The sequence below is a fragment of the Rutidosis leptorrhynchoides genome, chromosome 3, assembly GCF_046630445.1.
Source record: "Rutidosis leptorrhynchoides isolate AG116_Rl617_1_P2 chromosome 3, CSIRO_AGI_Rlap_v1, whole genome shotgun sequence".
NCBI lineage: Eukaryota > Viridiplantae > Streptophyta > Magnoliopsida > Asterales > Asteraceae > Rutidosis > Rutidosis leptorrhynchoides.
In genome coordinates, this window is record NC_092335.1 from 79,917,486 (window position 1) to 79,938,546 (window position 21,061).

Below are 21,061 nucleotides of genomic sequence, written 5' to 3' on the forward strand. Positions count from 1 at the left end.
CATATAACCCTAGGGTTAATTCAGTAATTTAGAAGTCGAAAAGTGAGGGTTGTTACACCACGTACCCCACAATTGTAGCAAGTAGGGACAAAGTTCCCAAAACCACCGGTAGCGCCCTTCTTCACACTATTGACACTTTCGGAACCCTTTTTGTTCTTGTTCTTTTTATTTGAAAAATTCGAATAACTCGAACCTTCAAACTTTCTTTTTGAAAAAGTGAAATCGCTTTTTCTTGGAACCTCCGGCTCAAAACCCCGAGCCAACTCGAATAGCTCTTCAAAAGTCTTAGCCATTCCCCGACTAATCTTACCCTTGAACTCGTCGTTCAAGGTACGGTAGAAATCTTTCATTAGCTTGTGATCGTCACCAACATACTCCGGGCAAAAACGAGTCTTTGCCAAAAAGGTAGACTTGAGAGTAACCAAGTCCATTGAACCTTGTTGCAAATGATGCAACTCGTCCCGGATTCTATCAAGGTCGGAAGAAGTTCGGTATTCTTGGAAGAATTCCTTCTTAAACTCCTCCCATGTCAAGCTCATGCATTGCTCTTCACCATATAAATTGATTTTATCGTCCCACCACAACTTGCCTTCTTCACGTAACATGCTAGACCCATATCTTGTCTTCTTCTCGGGAGGACACTCCATGGTACGGAACGCTCCCTCGATATCGGAAATCTAACAAGTGCTTTTCAATGGATCCCTCACCCCATTAAACATCGGAGGTTGAGTATCCTTGAAATTTTTGTAGTGGAAATCCCGTCTTCCACCCCCACCATTACCTTCACCCCCTTCGCCTCGAGGATGAATGTTTCTAGCCTCTAAAGCCTCCTCTATTGCGGCTTTCATTCGATCACTGATCATTTCGGTCACTTGTCCATCGACCGACTCTTGGAAGACCTTTCGGACATCGTCAAGAAAATCCTTCTTTAGCCTTTTAAAGATGGCCTCAACCTTGGTCGTGAGTTCAACGTCCTCACTCGTACTTCCGATATCATTATCGTGCCCATTTCTCGTCTTCATTCTATAAAACGGAAAAGGTTAAACCATGAATGAAAGGCATAACACGTAAGTATATACATGCGCACCACACTACTCCATCTTGCTCAACAATCGTCGTACATTACTCGTTTGAAACGATTTGCACCCGTAACAACGGTAGCTAATCGTTGTTACGCGAGCACGTCGCATTAACTTGCTAATACAACGTTCGTCTTGCTTGATGATTGATAAACACAACACAAAACAATTAGCACAAGGTTAGTTCACATAAACCTAAGCATTAACAAATTCCGATTAGACCCAAAATCCTACAAGTCCCGCATAAAGCGCTCACACAATAAAGTCTAAGTCTAGGCACCTATCTCGAGTCGCCTAAATCCCTTAGACCATGCTCTGATACCACTTGAAACGTCCCAACCCGTATTCCATACGATAAATTTTTTTTTTATATATACACATTTACGCGCCAATTAAATATGTAAACCATTCCACAAGTTCCATTTAAACGTACATCAATTTAAATGTTTACAAAAGGCACGAAGGCCATTAATTAAGTTTAATACAAGTTTGACCCACTACAATGATAGTTTATAATCCAAACGACACTTGAGCATGGTTTGGGGCTAAACTACCCAAAACGTTAGGCCAACTTCAAAAGCTAACACCAAAAGCACCCCCCGACAACATAAGCGGGAGACCACTAGTCCAAACATATGCCCTTACCCTTGTCTAAGCCGGAACCTATAAAATGGTAAACAACGAGAGGGTAAGCAAGGCTTAGTGAGTGCAACAATTATACATACATATATATAACCTACTTACTTGCAAACACTTACCAAATCCGCATACATGCTAGTTACATAATTAGCATACCTTTCACATGTATAACGCTAAGTATCACGATAACAAGGCTAGTATAACAATAGCATATAACACAATAATACAATATGCTAAAACACAAGTATACGATGATGTTCACAACATCCATAGTACTCAAGATCTCAAGGCTAGCCCAACGAACGGTATTGTCAACATCGAACTTAAATCCCATTCGCCTATATTAATGTGGTATCGTCAACACCGAACTTTAAACCCACATATGAGGTATCGTCAACAACGAACTTTAAACCCTCATCAACGTCACTACAATAATCGTATGGCATCGTCAACATCGAACTTTAATTCCATACGTATGAGGTATCGTCAACAACGAACTTTAAACCCTCATCAACAACACAATATACTCTAGGGTATGGTATCGTCAACATTGAACTTTAACCCATACCCCACAAGTAAATAAATTATATACACGTATATATAGTTATTCCACTCACCTTAACACTTTGGTGGTGATTCAAATACTTCCGTATACTTCGAGCAAAGTACCTAATACATAGGTACACATTCAATACACAACTAATGGCTTTTACCACATTACTTATACTTTGAGCATTTAATGACCCATTAGCATTTATTAGCTCACTTACACCCAACACCGCCCATAAATGGCCAAGACTCATGTTAAATCACTAAAGCTAGTGATTTAAAGACTATTAACATTAACTAGCACAACCTAGGGTAATTCATACCCATCTCACCCAAACTAGGTCAACATTACCCATTTTGACTCATTTTAACACTTTGACTCACAAACTAGTCATACTTAGTTCATTAACTATTTTCATTATCATTAACAAGTGTATTAGTGACAAAGAACCCATTTAACACTTTCAACTTCAAATCTTAAGTTCAAACCCTCGATTATAGTTACTTAGGGTTTCCTTTCATCAACACAACCCAAGTTCACCCATTTTAACCCCAAATGGGTCACATAATTTCCAAATGAACCAAAACCCTAGCATAACTAATTAAAACTCGAAACATAGAGTTAGAACTTACCAAGACTATCTTCTTGTAGCTAACAACAAAGAGAACAACTTTAATTCTTGCTCCTAGGTTTGATTTACAAATCTTCACCTTCAAATCTCAAGATTAAACTAAGTGGGTTTTGTGTTTTGGGAGAGAAATTGGAAAGAAAAGAGAAAAGGAAATGAAATAAATGGATAAGTGGTTGTGATTTAATGCTCCAATCTGATCTACACGCAAAAAGACCAAATTACCCCTAAAGCCCTTTTAAATAGAGTAGAAATCGGAGTCAGAACAGCAGAGATGCCGCGACGCGGCCCATTTGTCGCGGCGCGGCGTATCGAAGGAAAAACGACCCCTGTTAACTTGACTTCTGATCTGGAATTGCTTTATGTGTCGCGGCGCGGCCCAGTTTGTCGTGGCGCGGCATTAGCCGTCACCTGGACACCTCGACAACCTTAAACAAATTTTGATTTTAATTAATTCGTACACTTAAATCCCGCTTCCTATATTCGCCTAACCTTCAATAATGGTCTCACAAGACTTAACGCTATCAAAACCCATGTATAACTTGTCTATGCACCCATTATCAAGTATATATATATATATATATATATATATATATATACAATTACGCATAATCTAGCGAGTTACAAACGTACAATGATTAAGTATGTACCTTTCAATATGTACGGGAAAAACGGGATGTTACAACTGATCTCGTCTGATGACGAACTATCTAAGTCATGTGTAGGAGAATATGATAACGAACTGTCTGAATCATGTGTACGAGAATATGTACCGGTGGTCATGAACCGAAATCTGCCTGGCGTAATCGGCACAACCCACCCGTCGGCGGTGTATCTGGCCCAATGTCCATGTTCGTTTAGAAATGGATGATCCTCGTTTACTCCAGGGATCATGGGTCCATGCCAACGATACTGTGGCTCCGGAAAACTAAAGCTGGGTGGAGCTGGGACCTCCTCTAGGTTAACCTGAAGTTGAGATTCCCCAGCTAACACAATTTCTTCTTTAATATGTATTGGAACGCTCTTTTCAGTTGTGGATAGAATAGATTCAGTGTCTGATTCCGAGTCGTACAAAATGATAGGATTAGAAGAAGTCAGCTATCACATAATTGAAACAACAATTACGTTAGTATATAAATATATCACATATAATGTTTTTGACAAAATGATAAGCAAAAATCGGTAAAAACAGATATGGTCATAGTCTAGACTCACTAATGCATACTAACAATTACCAGTTAAACACATTAATGCAAATTCTGGTTCCCTATAACCTCAAGCTCGGATACCAACTGTAACGACCCGTCAAAATCGCTATTGACGCGGCACGTTAATCATTAATTCCACAGTGAGGTTTTGACCTCTATATGATACGTTTTGATAAAATATTGCATTCATTAAAATAAGTGACTTTCTAAACATAGAAAGTTATAAACATGTGGGCGAGTGCTTAGGTATAAGCAAAACCCTAAAATACATAAGTCTTTAATTTACAGGTTGACATCACAGTCCAATTATTTATTACACAACGCAGTTTTATTTTGAATGCAATAAACTTTGTACAAAGCATGAGAGACTCCATGCAGGCAACAAGCACATCACAGCGGAAGCAGTCTAAGGACCTGAGAATAAAACATGCTAAAAAGTCAGCACGAATGTTGGTGAGTTATAGGTTTAATTGCTCGAGTCATAAGTATATAAAGATAGACCACAAGATTTCATCAAAACTTTATCAATAGATTCTACATAACAGAGCACCCTGGTAACTAAACTTAATGCTATAATGATAATTACCCCATTCATTTTAATACACGCAAACCAACGTGTCATAAACTCAAAAAACATACGTCCGTTAAAAGGCTAGCGCTCTAGCTCGGACGGGGATGTCAAGCCCTATGGATCCATATACAATTATTCGCGCCTACCAGTCCATATCCTATGTACTAGCAGCTACTAGTTACCAAAGATAAGGGATTTCAAGCTTAACTCAGTGTAGAATTTAGTATGTACTTGTGTCTTATTGCGTTTAAAATAAATTGCATGTATTCTCAGCCCAAAAATATTTAAAGTATTTAAAAAGGGAGACTATAAACTCACGGTTCAATATTGAGACTCAATATTGTAGGCAAATTGCGTAGACGTAATGATGGTAGATAACTGTATGGTTGGCCTTGGATTCAAGAACAATACCCCAAATAATACCCAATATTTCCTTAGTTTAAAACGCTTTGAAACCCGAATTAAAACATCCACGCATTATACCTTATTATTATTAAAATTAAATTATAAATTATAAATTATAATTATAATTATAGATTACAGATGAAGAAAAGAAAAAAAATAACTCGTCCGAATTCGTGGCTATTTATAGCACTTGGCCAGAATTTTGGGGCCATGCGATCGCATGGCTTTCCAAGCCATTTCCCATGCGATCGCATAGGGTGGTCTGCCAGCTCATTTGTGCTTTGTTTTCTAGTTCGTCGACATCAAATAGTGTTCACTGTAGCAAATAGTGTTTACTGCAGCAAAGTCGTTTTCACTGTAGATACTGTAGCAAAGTCGTTTTCACTGTAGCAAATAGTGTTTTATTGTAGCAAAGTCATTTTTACGGTAGCAATTAGTGTTTTACTTGTACATCTTATATATATATATATATATATATATATATATATATATATATATATATATATATATATATATAGTGGTAGGATCAAGAGGGAAGTAACCATTCGGGGGAAAACGGGGAGAAGCAAAAACTTTTTTTTTTCGTTTTTTGAAAAAACTTTGTTCACGAACATTATAGATGAGATGAAAATATGAACATTTAGTAGAGACACTTTGTGATAAATGTTTTTATTTTGGCGGGAAAACGCTCGAAGAAGTAATATATAACAATTATCGTGTTTTTCGAGCGTATTTTGAGGTTTTAGCTATTGGGGTTTAGATATTAGGGTTTAGATATTAGGGTTTATAGGGTTTAGATATTAGGGTTTAGAAATTTAGGGTTTAGATTTAGGGTTTAGATTTAGGGTTTAGATTTATGATTTAGATTGAGTTTTTAACACGAACGGTTTAGAGTTTAGGGTTTAGGGTTTAGGGTTTAGGGTTTGGTGTTTTGGGTTTATGGAATAAACCCAAAACACCAAACCCAAAACCCTAAACCCTAAACCCTAAACTCTAAATCGGGCTAAATTTTACTTCACAAAACATGAAGAAAAAAAAACGTTCATATTCTTCACGAACAATATTATCTTGAATGTTATTTTTGTCGATCGTTTTTCCGCCTAAATAATAACATTCATCACGAGGTGTCTCTTCTAAATGTTCATATTTTCGTGTGATCTTGATGCCGAAAAAAAAAATTTCAAAAAAAAAACGAAAAAAAAAAATTTGCTTCCCCCCGCTTCCCCCCGATTGGTTACTTCCCCATTGATCCTGCCCCTATATATATATATATATATATATATATATATATATATATATATATGTATATATATATATATATATGTATATATATATATATATGTATATATATATATATATATGTATGTATGTATGTATGTATGTATGTATATATGTATGTATATATATACCGGTTTACATAATATTAAATCATATAGAGAATTGGTTTAAATTAGTCGAAATTTTCCGGGTCATCACAATTACGATGTTAGTAGTAGCCATAAGTTTTACTAATCAAGGATTTGCATAAGGGTAAGAACAACATACATGTAATTAATACAACTCAAGTACTCCAAATGCATATTGGGCGTGTATACACAACTAACTAAAGTACTAAACACATAAATAAACAAATCATTACTCACACAAATATGAAGGGTAGATCTTACATCATAAACTTATGAGCATACTGTTGAACCATGGACCGGTTTCTTATCCAACAATGGAGCATATTAAATGCAGTGATAAAGTTTGTAATGAGTCAAAACGATAATGTTAGCCCGTTTGTAAAAGAATGACTTTGAAACAGTTCAAATCGGGTTGTGTTTTATATTAAAAGAATGCGTGAAAGAATAAAGCTTGCTAAAGGTATGATCACCAAATACCCTACAATGATACTACAAGTAGTATACTTACAAATTACCTTGAAGACATAAGAGTGCTCCCAATGGAGAAATGTCTCCACCTTAGTCCTCAGCGCCACATCAGCATTTTTTTCCCACTTCCTTCTCAGGACTAAACACTCCCAACCATGACACTCCTTCCTTCCTTTTTTTTAATTTTTTTTTTATTATTTCCAAATAATATTAATTTAGTTATATATATATATTATAAATAATAAATATGTAATAACATAAAACTAAAATTTCATTGATAAATAAAAAAAAACATTACAAATAATTAAAATTAAAAACATTACGACGATAAATAAAATGCGACAATTATTAAAATAAAACACTAGAAAACTAAACGAACTACTCGTCATCGTCGGGACGTGCCAATTCCTTAGCATATTTCTTCTTAATTCTGGCTCGATAATTCATCATCATTTCATATTCGACGGGAGGCAAATTACGTGAAACCGGTTTGGAAAGTAGCTTTAAACTTTTCAACATTGTTCTCGTCTCGCTTTCTTCACAAAGCTTTTCCATGGTTCGAGCCGCCGCTTGTTGAGAAACTTCGGTCGATTGAGCTATCTTTAAACGTACTTCGTCGGAAGACATACGACTCGCGACATCGGATGAGTACGAATCCCTTTGACTTTTAGCTCGACTTGTAGGACGTCGGATTGGGTCGTGATCCTTAAGTAAATTTTCAAATTGGGTTGGGTCGGGGTTCGAGCTTGTGTTTGGGTGAGAACTTTCCTCAGTTTTAACATTAATCGGTATATCATCGGCTTGTTTTCGTTTGTTCGTAGCCGCTACACCTTCACCTTCTAAAAACTTCGGGCAATTCCTTAAAACTTGCAACGCATCCTCAAAAGCGAATTGTCGTTTGGTTTGAATTTTGAATTGTTTTCGGCCGCGTTCATAATGTCTTCCCCCGCTGCTCCACTTTGCCACATCTTCTCGAGCTTTGAATAAATTGCAATAAATATCTTCACATCCCTTTGAATTTTAGCCCATTTTCCACTAATTTGATCCGTACGTCTTTTCTCCGGAACGATCGAATTATATTGTTTTCGCACCTCACCCCAAAATGAATTAAAGTTTTGATCGTTTCCCGCATCCGGATGTTCAGAAACATACACATAACGCTCGGCTAAAATTCGAGTTTCATAGTCGGACCAAGGCACTTTTGGACACTTCACTTTTTTCCCTTTTGGATCGGCTACGGGTTCGGGCTCGGGCTCGGGTTCGGGTTGTCGAGGAGTTTCGGGAACTTCTTCCTCGTCCGACTCGTCACGTAGCCTAGGATAATAAGGAGTTTGTTGTTGAGATTGTGATTGGTTCGGGTAGTGTGTATAAACTTGAGTTTGTGGTTGGTTCGGGAAGTGTGTATAAACTTGAGATTGAGGTTGATTTGGGTAGTGTGAGTAGCGTTGATTAAGTGGTAGGTTCGGGTTGAGAATGTTTGTAAACATTGGCGCAAATTGATTCGAGTTTGCAAATTGAGAAAACCCGGTTGTTTGTTGCGTAGAATCTATTAAAGATTGCAACATATCGTTTTCGACCGAACCCCGTTCTTGAACTTGAGCGCGTTGTATTGATTTTCCTTTGTTTGAATTTTTTTTGGAACTCATTTTTGAAATAGAAAGTATAGAAATGTAATTGAAATGTGTATGTGCTTGAGATGTATGTTTGTAAAATGTATATGTATGTATATATAGAGGTGATAAATTAAAAAAGAAAAAAAAATATTTATTTCCAACAGCCCCAAAATGGACCGTTGGAGGATACAACGGCTAATTCCTCCGTCCACAAATCTTACCAATTAGCACGCTTACAAGGACGATAAGCTGGACGGGTTCCTGGGCGGCCCCCTGGGTTAGCCGCTGCCATCGGCTCCCAGGAGGGCGGCGGCCTGGGCGGGTGCTTGGACGGGTGCGTTGGGAGTGCTCTAAGAACCTTGTAACTGTCTGATCTTATTTGACTATCGAAGACGATTCATAAGAATCTTCATGTTCTTGAATGAGCTCACATATGTAACCTTCACAATCACCATCACATTCATATTTGACTTCGGTCGACCAGAACCATTACTCTTTTGCTACAAAATAGAAAATTATTTAATAAATACATATTTGGTGAAAAAAGTTATTAGATTTATATGAATGTAATTTCTTAAATAAAAGTGATCTTGAAGGTTTTAAACATTAAGAATTTAAGTAACACTCTCGTTAACTCTCGACCCGTTTAGATCCTCTTCTTTTAACATATACTTTTTACATTTTTGTGTTTGACCCACTGGAATGTAAATGGGACAAATAATGATCTACAATCCTTACCCATGTATCAACACATGAAGAGGATCTGTATCATATTCCAAATATTCGGCAGTAACTTCATGTTCGTGAACAGGCTGCGTTTGTAGATTAGCAATAACATGAGTGATATTTGTCGACTCAGCCAAAAAAAAAATATTAACAAATAATAGCAGCAACTTAATATTTATAATATTCAATATCAACAATGAATCAAAGTAAAAAACTAAGAAATTTTGAAGAATGAATTGCATTTATTAGAGAATATACAATGAAATTCAGATAACCAAAACGTTGGGAAAATTTTCGACAACCAATCTGACTCGATTCCATTTACCAATTATGTTATTTTTTCTAGAGAAAAGGTGGATCCATAATTGACCTAGTAGTAAGTAAATGGGTCCAAATCAGCACTTTAATACACTATTATGTGAACTCGCCATATAAAGTCCTTTGGTGCTCTGAGGTGTCCATAATGGTCTATCAGTTCTTGGGTGCAGTAAGGGTTGGATGGAATTAGGGTTCATACAAAGTCATAAACTGAATTTGGTTCATTTATGTACTAATGTGCAATTGTAATACAAAGTCATAAAAACTGTACAATCTGGAAATTAAACTGATGTAATAACACGAATCTGAACAATTTGGACTTTGCATAAACCTGATCAGACTTTGTAAAACAAACTGACGTAATAACACAAATCTGAATTATTTGGAAATTATAAACACAAGCATAACTCATGTACAGCCCTAAAACGCAATCTGAAAATTAAAAACATAATCTGATCAGGATAATAGATTCAAACACAAACATTGTGACATTTTCCTTTTAAATCGATTATATGTAGGTAGTACATTTAAACACAATATCACTCAACCCTTGCGATGAGTTCAATTTGAGCATATTTTGTTGGGTAATAGATTCGTCATGTATACGTTTATGACTATCTTCCTGAAACCAAACCAGATGCAAAACCCTCAAATAGAAAAAATAATCTACATTAATAATAGTGTAAAATGAAACAAATTAACAACGATCTTACGCACCTAAAAGAAAAAAGATCAAGTTTATCATATCTGTGTTGAAACCCTAGGATGCTCTGCATATCTATCTATAGAAGGTTTCGTTCTAACGATTCTCATGTTTCCTGATTATTTGCTGAAATAATCCATGATACAAAATTATAGGGCTGTTGGAAGGAGAGGATCCGATTGTTGTTGGGAGTGGATTTTTGAAAAACCTAGAGTTGTTTGTGAAAAATCTCTACCATCGTATGACCCCATATTTTTTTCCAGAACCGCGATATTGAGAGGGGTATATTTGTCAGTAAATAATGAAAATAGATGAGAGAGACAATTGATGAGTGATAAGCTAATCAATTGTGGTTATTGAACGATGAGATTGCATCTAAAGGTTCTTTTTTTACCATGTCATCTTTTAAATCAATGATTAGCTAAAAGTGACTTTATTATGTATATCTATATAGATATAGATAGATATAGATGGTGAAAACAATTATTGGCCACACAATTTTAAAACTAACTAATAGAAAATGTAACTTCCTAATTAATCGGAAACTAGTTTAAAGGGTATACCAGGAAATAAATTATTCTCAATTCTCTAAACGCAACTTCTATTACATTACACTTGCATTGAAAACAATTAATTAATACAAGTAATGGATATCCTTTTTACATTCGTACTGTAATGTGTAAATCATAAATTAATAATGGTTATATTTTTGTCATTCCATCGCATCCTATTAACTTAACTGATTACAGATGTACTCGCACTAAATATTTATATGCATCCCTTTAAATATTTATATATATATATATATATATATATATATATATATATATATATATATATATATATATATATATATATATATATATATAAATTGTGATAAATAGTGTCAAATTTTGATTGGTCACTTCCTTGCGTTAACAGTAATTACCATCAGAACCACATCCAACTATTACCCGACCCATTTTCTTTTACACATACTAATTCACGTATTTTATGTCAAAATATGATTGTTTGCGCCACGCTATTTCCACTGCTTCAACTGTTTTCCTCTATAACCCACAAAGATCTGACCCGTTCCACTTGATTGCCCACACTTACTAACCCTTCTACACTCTTCCTCACCATTCCATTCACCTCCACCCTCCCACAAACTACGCCCCTGCTCCCTTAACAAACCACCTTCACCGTCACCCCCACTTCCACCGTCGTCTTCTTCCACCTTTGCCGGCACCATCTCCATCATCTCCTCCGCCGCCATCGTCTCCGGCATAACCACCTACTTAGGTTCTCTGACTTACAATCTGAGGCTAAGGTACGCCAAACTTAAATGTTGTATTCTCTTCCAGGTTCGATATCACTTCCACCGGGGATTTATTGTTTCTATTTCTATATTTAATTTGTTTATGAGCTGATAGAAATCAGTGTATTTGAATCAGGTTTTAATCTTTAATTAGTTAGAAAGTTGGTTAAATTAAAGTTGTTGATGAATTTTTTTTCTTTTTTTCTATTCTCAATATTGTAAGTGTGTGCAGAAATTGAAGAAAGATGTTGCATGTTACGATACATAAATCTTGTGTATTATTGCTTGAATAATAATGTAGTACATAATAGTGGGAATATATAATACAATGCAATCGGGCTAACAGTGCCCTAAAGGAGAACAAGAGGGCAAGGCCCAATACAAATAATATGTGGACTGTAAGTATAGTCTAACATCCCCCACAGTTGGAGCGGGAGTGCTGCGAACGCTCAAACTGGTTCTGAACTCATCAAACAAAGTGTACGGTAGACCTTTGGTGAAGATGTCTGCAAACTGATATCTGGATGGCACGTGAAGAACCCGGACCTGTCCCTGGGCAACAAGGTCGCGAACAAAATGTATGTCAATCTCAATGTGTTTGGTCCGCTGGTGCTGAACTGGATTAGTGGAAAGGTAGACCGAGCTGATGTTATCACAATAAACAAGAGTAGCAGAAGTCAGTGGACAATGAAGCTCGCGAAGCAGGTTGCGAATCCAACAAGTTTCAGCAACGGCATTGGCAACCCCACGATACTCTGCTTCAGCACTGGAGCGAGAGGGTGTGAGTTGCCGCTTGGATGACCAAGACAATAGGTTGTTCCCAAGGAACACACAATAACCAGATGTAGATCTCCTGGTAGAGGGGCAGCCGGCCCAATCAGCATCAGAGTAGGCAACCAAGGAGGTGGGTGATGAAGCATATAACTGCAAACCAAGGTCAGTAGTGCCCTGAATATAACGAATGATCCGTCTAAGGGCGTGCATGTGCTGTTCTCGAGGGTCATGTATGAAAAGACAGATCTGCTGAACAGCGTAGATGTCTGGGCGAGTGAATGTCAGGTACTGTAAAGCGCCGGCAAGGCTCCGATAGAGAGTCGGATCCTTGACAGGCGGGCCGTGACTAGTGAGCTTGGCACCCGGTTCAACCGGGGTCCTGCACGGGTGACAAGAGGGCATACCAGCCCGCTCAATAATCTCAGTGGCATATTTCCGCTGAGAGAGGAACATGCCAGATGTGGTGCGAGTGGCGTGAATCCCAAGAAAATAGTTCAAGGGACCCAAATCTGTCATAGCAAATTCCTGATGCAAGGAAGGATAATCTGTTGCAGAAAGCCTGTAGAGGAAGCGGTCAATACAATATCATCAACATAAAGGAGCAGGTAGGCAGTGTCAGATCCCTGGCGATAAATGAATAGTGATGTATCACAACGACTTTGATGAAATCCAAGTCGCTGAGCATATCCCGCAAAATGCTGAAACCATGCGCGAGGTACCTGCTTGAGGCAATATAGAGAGTTCTGTAGTAAGCAGACATGATCCGGGTATCGAAGTAAGCAGACATGATCCTGGTATCGAGGATCCCGAAACCCTGGTGGTTGGTGCATATAAACAGTCTCTGAAAGATATCCATGAAGAAAGGCGTTCTTGACATCTAGCTGATGAGCTGGCCAGTGTCTAGAAACCGCCAAACTGAGGAATGTGCGTATCGATGCCAGTTTAACAACCGGGCAAAAAGTCTCATCACAATCAATGCCAACCTGTTGACTACGACCGTTAGCAACGATTCGAGCCTTGTATCTGCTCAAATTACCATCTGCGTTAAACTTGTGCTTAAAAAGCCACATTGAGCGAACTATGTTCGTGTTCGAGGGGCGAGGCACAAGTGTCTAAGTACAATTGTTAATTAATGCATTATATTCATCTGTCATAGCCTGTTTCCAGTGAGAGTCCTTAAGGGCGTCAGGGTAGGTGCGCGGAATAGGAGATATGGTAGAGGTGTGAAGATTAAGACGATCAATGGGTTTTTTAATACCAACATGGGTGCGAGTGATCATAGGATGAACAGAGGAGGATGCGGTAGCCTCGGTAGGAGGAGGCTGTGTCTCCGAGGTAGAAGGGTGAGTAGTATTGGGGACGGTAGCCTCAATAGGAGGAGGCTGAGTCTCCGGTGTAGGAGTAGGAGAAGAGGGTTAGCAGTAGCCTCAGTAGGAGGAGGGTGTGTCTCGGAGGAGGGTGTAGGAGTAGACGAGTGTAGGTCAGGAAGGTGGAAGGATTTAGAAAATAGACTTGGAGGGGGTTCAAGGAAATCATATGATGGGGGGGCAGTGGGAGTCATGGAGCCAAAGGGGAACGAAGTTTCATCAAATGTGACATGACGAGATAGAATGATTCTGTTGGAGGTGAGATCTAGGCAACGGTATCCGCGGTGATTGGAGGGGTACCCGAGGAAGATGCACGGAGTGGAGCGCGGTGCGAGTTTGTGAGTGTCAGGAAGATGAGGGTAACAAAGGCAACCAAAGACACGGAGTGTTGTATAATCGGGTTTTTGTTGGTAGAGACGATAGTGTGGTATCTCGTGATTAATGGCAGAGGAAGGGAGAATGTTAAGAAGATGGGCTGTCATATGTAAGGCTTCGACCCAGTAAGTGGAAGATGAGCCTGAAAAAGGAGTGTGCGAATCATGTTATTAATGGTGCGTAGCATCCGTTCGGATTTCCCGTTTTGTTGGGAGGTACAAGGACAAGAGAAGCGGAATTTGATGCCATTTGTTTGAAGGAGGGTATGAAAAGCGGTGTTATTAAATTCTCCACCATTATCACATTGAAAGGCTTTTATTTCTTGTTTGAATTGAGTGCGTACATAGGATCTAAAATTAATGAAGGTATTAAGTGCATCAGATTTATTACGTAATGGAAAAACCCAAACATAATGATAGTGATCAAGAAATATAACATAGTATTTTAAACCACTAAGACTAGGCACAGGAGAAGTCCACAAATCCGAATGAATAATATCAAAAGTAGCGGTTACATTAGAACTAGACACAGAAAAAGGCCGTCGCACGTGTTTTCCAAGTTGACATGCATGACAAAATAAAGGTGACGACATTTTATTACATATGATATCTTTATTTGAAATAAGTCTGCGAAAGACATCATGTCCGGGATGACCAAGACGTTGATGCCATGTGACGGGACTGGTAAGAAAGGCTTGCTGAGAAGTAGTGTTGGATGTCGTGAGAGGGTAGAGATCTCCAGTGCTATCACATCGGAGCAGAAGACGGCGCGTCAGATAATCCTTCACAGAAAAACCAAAAGGATCAAATTCAACAGAGACAATATTATCACGAGTAAATTGACGCACAGATATGAGGTTTTTAACAATATTGGGAGTTACAAGGACGTTATTTAGGTGTAAAGGACGATGGTCAGTAGGTAACAAGCTATTGCCGGTGTTGGTGACGGGAATGGGATTCTCGTTACCTACGGCGACAGATGAATATTTGCATTTATTAAAAATAGTACTTAGATTATTAACACAAGAGGTAAGGTGAGAAGTCGCACCAGTATCCATGTGCCAATCGGCAGCCCCGTAATCCTGAAGAGTCATGGCACTAAAGGCGCTGGGAAGGATCGTTTCTTGAGTCATGAGTGCGTGGATCAATGGTGAAAGACCCGTAAGAAGTAGGCTGGCCTGGCATATAATTAGTGGGCTGTCCGGTGATAAGAGCCTGCTGACCAGTACTTGATCCAAACTGATTAGGTCCATGACCAGCCTGTTGTGGCCTGTTGAACCCGGGTGGGCTGGGCAATACTCCAGCCTGGGCTGAATGACGTGAATATGGGCCTGGTGGTCCATAAGGGAAAAATGGAACATGTTGCTGATTAAAAGAAGCACGTGAGTTGCTGGACTGGGCTGCTAATTGGTTTTGTTGGGCTGCAATTATTTGAAGGAGTTGGGCTTGGTTTACACTATTTTGCCTGGAATTGTGAGATCGGTTTGATCCACCATTTGACCGCCTGGAATTGACATCATGAACATAGCGACATCTATTTTCAAATCGACAAAATCCATTAGAAAAATTGCGGCATGGTTGATTATTCTGAGCAGGCGGTGATGGAGCAGCAGCCTGAGTGACAAGTGCTGTCGGGTGGGAGGAGTTCAACGGTGTTATGGCAGCGGTTCGTTTTTCCCGATTCAAGGTCATCTTTTCCATTAACAACATTGATCGAGCCGTGTCGAGGTCCGGGAAGGGTTGACGATGAAGTATAATCCGTGCTGCGTGTGGATATTTCTCGGTCAAGCCGTTAACGGCAAACATGACAAGATTATTGTCTTCGATGGTTGACCCTAGATTTCGAAGATGTGCTGCAATCTGATCGACTTTCCTGAAGTACTCTTCTACCGTTTGTTCACCAATTGAAAGGCCACGTAACTGGGCATTCAATTCCATAGTTTTAGATAATTTGTTGTCTTGGAAAATTTTCTCGAGGAATGTCCACGCAGCATGGGAATTGACAGGTTCGGAATTGAGTACCCGTTCAAGAAGTGACTTGGGAGATCGTGTTGTATATCCATGTGGTAACGACGGTGTCGGCCTTGAGCCATTCATCAGTGGCTTGTTCTTCCAATGTGGAAGTATCGAGAATGAATTTCGAGACATCGAAACCCTTGCAATGCGTTGTAAAGAGCCGTTTCCAATGACCATAATTAAGTTTCGCGAGATCGAGTTTAACCGGGATGAGATGAGATATGGATGTGACGGTGTAGATCTTGTCATATGTGTTAACCATGATGGTGTCTTATTGAAGAAAATAGGAGAAGATAAAGAGCAGAAGGTGGAAGAAAGAATAAGAAGATTACAGGAGAGGCGTGTATTATTTGTGGATGTAGGGTTAGGGTTTGTTTGCAGAAGAGGCGTGTATTATCTCATGGCCTGATACCATGTTACGATACATAAATCTTGTGTATTATTGCTTGAATAATAATGTAGTACATAATAGTGGGAATATATAATACAATGCAATCGGGCTAACAGTGCCCTAAAGGAGAACAAGAGGGCAAGGCCCAATACAAATAATATGTGGACTGTAAGTATAGTCTAACATTGCAAAATGCAGGAAACTGAGAGTACCAAGAAGTACCATTTTGTGGTTGCAAATGCAAAGTTTATGTTTCACACCCTCATGACCTTTGTAACCAACAAATCAGAGGGTCCAATTATAACCTTTATAATTTTTCTTAAATAAAAAATTATTGAAAGAAGATGGCATTGTTGGTTTCGCCTAAGTCTCGGGTTTGTTAAATTTCCTTCAATCACTAATCAGTGATTCACATGTAGAATTTTAGTAACATTTTTTGCCCAAAATGTAGCAACTAAACATAGAAGTTGAATATAGTCTTATGTGTATACAGATTTAGTCATATTTATTTCATCCGTTTTTTAATTAACAATACATTGTTAATGTGTTAAACTATTGTTTAATGATATTAACAGTCTCTTGAACTTCACTTTCAAATTTGTATATGTTGTGTTTTTTGTTGGTTGTATTGCTTATTCGATGGATGTAGTGTTGATGAATTACAAGAGTTGTTTACAAAGTTTTTTTCGATTATTTGTTCTGTAATATTACCGATGAGTTATTATATAATGTGTTATGTTCAGGTGGGGATCCCAAGTCTTCTAGCTCGGTTTCTAATCAAGGTTTTACGCTTGGCCCAGAACCTACAGGTTGGTTGCTACAGGTCATTTAGTTGTTTAAAGCCCGGTCAACAAACCTTTGACTTATTTTAAACGTTTTGTATTTCTTTGTTAATGTGGTTGATTATATGTTTGTGAACTTTAGCAAACTTATCTATACATTAACAATAATTTAAACTTGTTTAGCATAATTATTATCAATTATCAAATGCTCTATATTTTTTTTTTTACTTTTTCCCGTATTTATTCTGTATTAAACATGTGTTTGATCATTCTATCGATATTTAGGAGATTGCAGCCATACCTGCAGTAGATATGGTATTTCATTTGATGTTTTAGAGTTCTGGTAATAAGGTTATAGTTAAAATGTGTTTGTTTTACGTTGAACTATGTTGGATGGTATTGTATTGATATAGTAATACGTTTTTATTAGTAAAAGTACTTAAAAAGGTATCCTTTTGATTTGTGCCAGTATTGGTAGTAAAAGTATAGTTTAAATAATAATAATAGGTTGTCTGATGACTCTTTGGGCATTTGGACCCGTTTGGGTTAATTAGTGTTAAAATGGATAATTGCTAGCGTCAACATGTTCATTCTATCTACTTATGTAAGTTTTCAACTTTTGGTGTATTATAAATGAGTGTTTATTATTTCGGTTAAGGGACTTACTCTTTACAAGGTAATCATTAGTGCTGATGATCGTTATTTGCAGAGGCTGCTGTTTTTTTAGTTTGGCACACAAGCTTCAGCCTCCCATAATATTTATCGATCTGGATGATGTTTTCTTGGTCAGTGCAGAACTACAGACCATGAAGCTTTAACCAATATGAAGGCCGAGTTTATGGGATTATAGGATGTTTTTATGACAGACCGTAAGTTTTTTTTCTATATAACCTCATATTTAACTATTTTCTAAACGCTACGGTCTGTCCCAGCATAAAGTTCAGACATTTAAACAATGTGTTAGAGCTTACATTGAAACGTCTAAAAATTTCTAAAAAATCAAACAATAGCAATTGATAACGCCATTTTCATTCATATATTTTGGGCGTTATCTTGTTCCATTTGTTGGTATTTTGAAGACTTTGATGGAGATATCGAGTTATTTGAGTTTAAATTGAAGAAAGTGTCAAGATATGGTTCGTTGGCTCATTATTGTTGATTTTATTGAAGATATAGCCAAAACGAAGTTAGAGTTGAAGATAAACGTGCCCCGGGTGAAAAAGTCAGTTTCCATCGCTTCAGGATGAGTTTTATCGCGTTTTGGTCATCATGATACGTGATGAAGTGCATCAGAACACGACATGGAAAAGGGGCCGTTCTGACCATTCTGTCGCGTACTAAGCACCTTTGTCGCGTCCTGTTTATCGCGTAACGCGATGAGTTTGTCGCAGATCGCGATGGTGTGTCGCGGAACGCGACATAGGTCGGTTTCAGCTGTTTTCTCAGCTTCTATAAATAGACGAATTTTACCCCAATTTAGGGTATGCAGTTTTTATTCCGAACTTTAGCCTACAGCAACTTTAGTTACGAATTTCTTTGTCTTTCTTCATTATTTTACAAGGGTTAAACTACAATATCATTCTTGGTTAGTTTAATTACTTTTATTTAATTTGTTCTTCATTCAATTCAATGATTATGTTTAATTGTTCTTTTTATTTATTTGTTCTTTGCTTTACCATGAGTAGCTAAATATTTTAGTATTCACTTGGATGCATGAACCTAGGTGATGGATTGCGATCTTTTGGTTAATAACAATTAATTAAAATTACACAAGTTTATGTCTAGCTAAGATCCACCGTTATTAAAGCTTATTGATTGTTAGGTCACGGAAGTTATTGACAGTTAAATTGATTAATAGCTTTTACTAGATTATTGAACGTGAATAATTTAGGAATACGTGAGATTTTATGAGGGACACCGATTATAAAATTAATCGTATAGTGGTTGAGCTTGAAATTAGTTGTAATAATTGTGAGGTTGTAAGGGACACCAAACCAACCTAAGTTAGATTATAATCTTGAGTAATATCATTGTGAATTGGTTAGTAATCTTGAGTAATATCATTGTGAATTGGTTAGTAACTCTAGGTTAACGACAGTTATACTTAGGTTATCAGTCTTAAACTGTAGGAATCGACAGATAAATACAGTGTCACATCATTGTAATTGTTTAATTAACGGGTTTTAAACGAGCAATCCTAGCCTAGGGAATTGTAGCTAAGTGGATACCTTTGTTTCTTATTGAGTTAAGTTTAGTTTACTTTCGCGTTTAATCAGTTTTACAACAAAACCCCCCTTTTAAATCTTAGAATAATTAATCGTTCAAGTTTTCAATTGCCTGCTCTCTGTGGAACGAATTGGTCAAATACTTGTTTATTTACTACACGAACTGGTTATAGTTGCCTGTATTGTGTGATAATTGATAGGTATTTAGCTAATAATTTAGAGTACGAAATTACACATCAACTTTTTGGCGCCGCTGCCGGGGAGCGGTGTAATTATTGGAAATTTGGTTAAGCTTTTAATTATTCGATCCTTTTGTGAGAAGCAATTCTTGCAAAAGTTCCTTTTCTGTTATTTTTGTTTGATTTTACGCGCGGTTTTGTTGTGGTGTGATCGCAGGTTAGGTACAAATAACTCTGGAACCGTCTAGAGTTTACTACACACGCAGCAAAGCGAAAGAAGAACAGGAAATCGCCGAGGATTTCGCTGAGTTACCTTTTTATATTCCGGATTTTGAGTATATTAAGGAAGAAGTTAACATTGCTGAAGGAGCAGCAGGACAGACTATGGAAGCATTGATGAAAGCCACAAGGGCTGGTAACGGACATGCTATCAGGCAACCACCAGTCACTACAGATTTTGAAGTCAAGGGACAGATTCTTAATATGATAACTCATCAATGCCAATTCAAAGGTACACTGAAAGAGGATGCATTTGAGCATCTTCGTAACTTCAAAAGCATTTGCAACTTGTTCAAGATTGCAAATATCGCGGAAACAGTTATCTATTTGAGGGTTTTTCCTTGGTCTTTGAAAGATGACGCCAAGGATTGGTTAGACTCATTGCCTGAAGGTGAAATTGATAGTTGGGCTACAATGGAAGATAAATTTTTGCAACGTTTCTTTCCAGCTGCAAAGGCCGCTCAACTGCAGAGCGAAATTAATCACTTTGTTCAGAAGCCACATGAGACACTTTATGATGCTTGGACACGATTCGGAAAAATGTTACGTAATTGTCCTCAACACGGGTTGAACAACTTCAATAAGGTCCAAATTTTCTACAAAGGTGTTAATGTGCCAACAAGGAAAGAACTTGATATTGCTGCAGGTGGTTCTTTGATGAAAAAGACTCCGGATGACGCTTACGAAATCATCTCAGATACTGCCACGCATTCGTATGATTGGCATCAAGAATTAGATGTTTCTCGCTCTTCTCATGTCGCTAGTACCGAAACTAGTGATGAGCTCGCATCGGTTAGAGCACAACTAGCAACTGTTAAAAGACAAATGGAATCGATGACTAAAGAGATGCATGCTATGAAGGTGGGTTGTGAATTATGCCAAGGACTGCATCTTACCAAAGATTGTGATCAAGCATCAATGGAGGAACAGGCTAATTATCTGGGTTATGTTAAGAAGGGTGATTTTGCCCTTAATGAATTTCCGGGTGGGAGACAGTTTTTCAATCATGCGAATAGCATGGGCGGTAACAATTATCAGAGTGGTAATCCGGTTTATCAGG

General features: G+C 37.8%; 1 long non-coding RNA gene across 1 annotated transcript; it reads left to right on the forward strand.

Annotated features, from left to right (window-relative positions):
• The first annotated feature begins 11,359 nt into the window (after window positions 1-11,359).
• Window positions 11,360-18,162, forward strand: LOC139899329 (uncharacterized). Its single transcript, XR_011777418.1, has 3 exons — window positions 11,360-11,626; window positions 17,280-17,345; window positions 18,028-18,162. It is a non-coding gene; the product is annotated as an uncharacterized lncRNA (long non-coding RNA).
• Window positions 18,163-21,061: the final 2,899 nt, after the last annotated feature.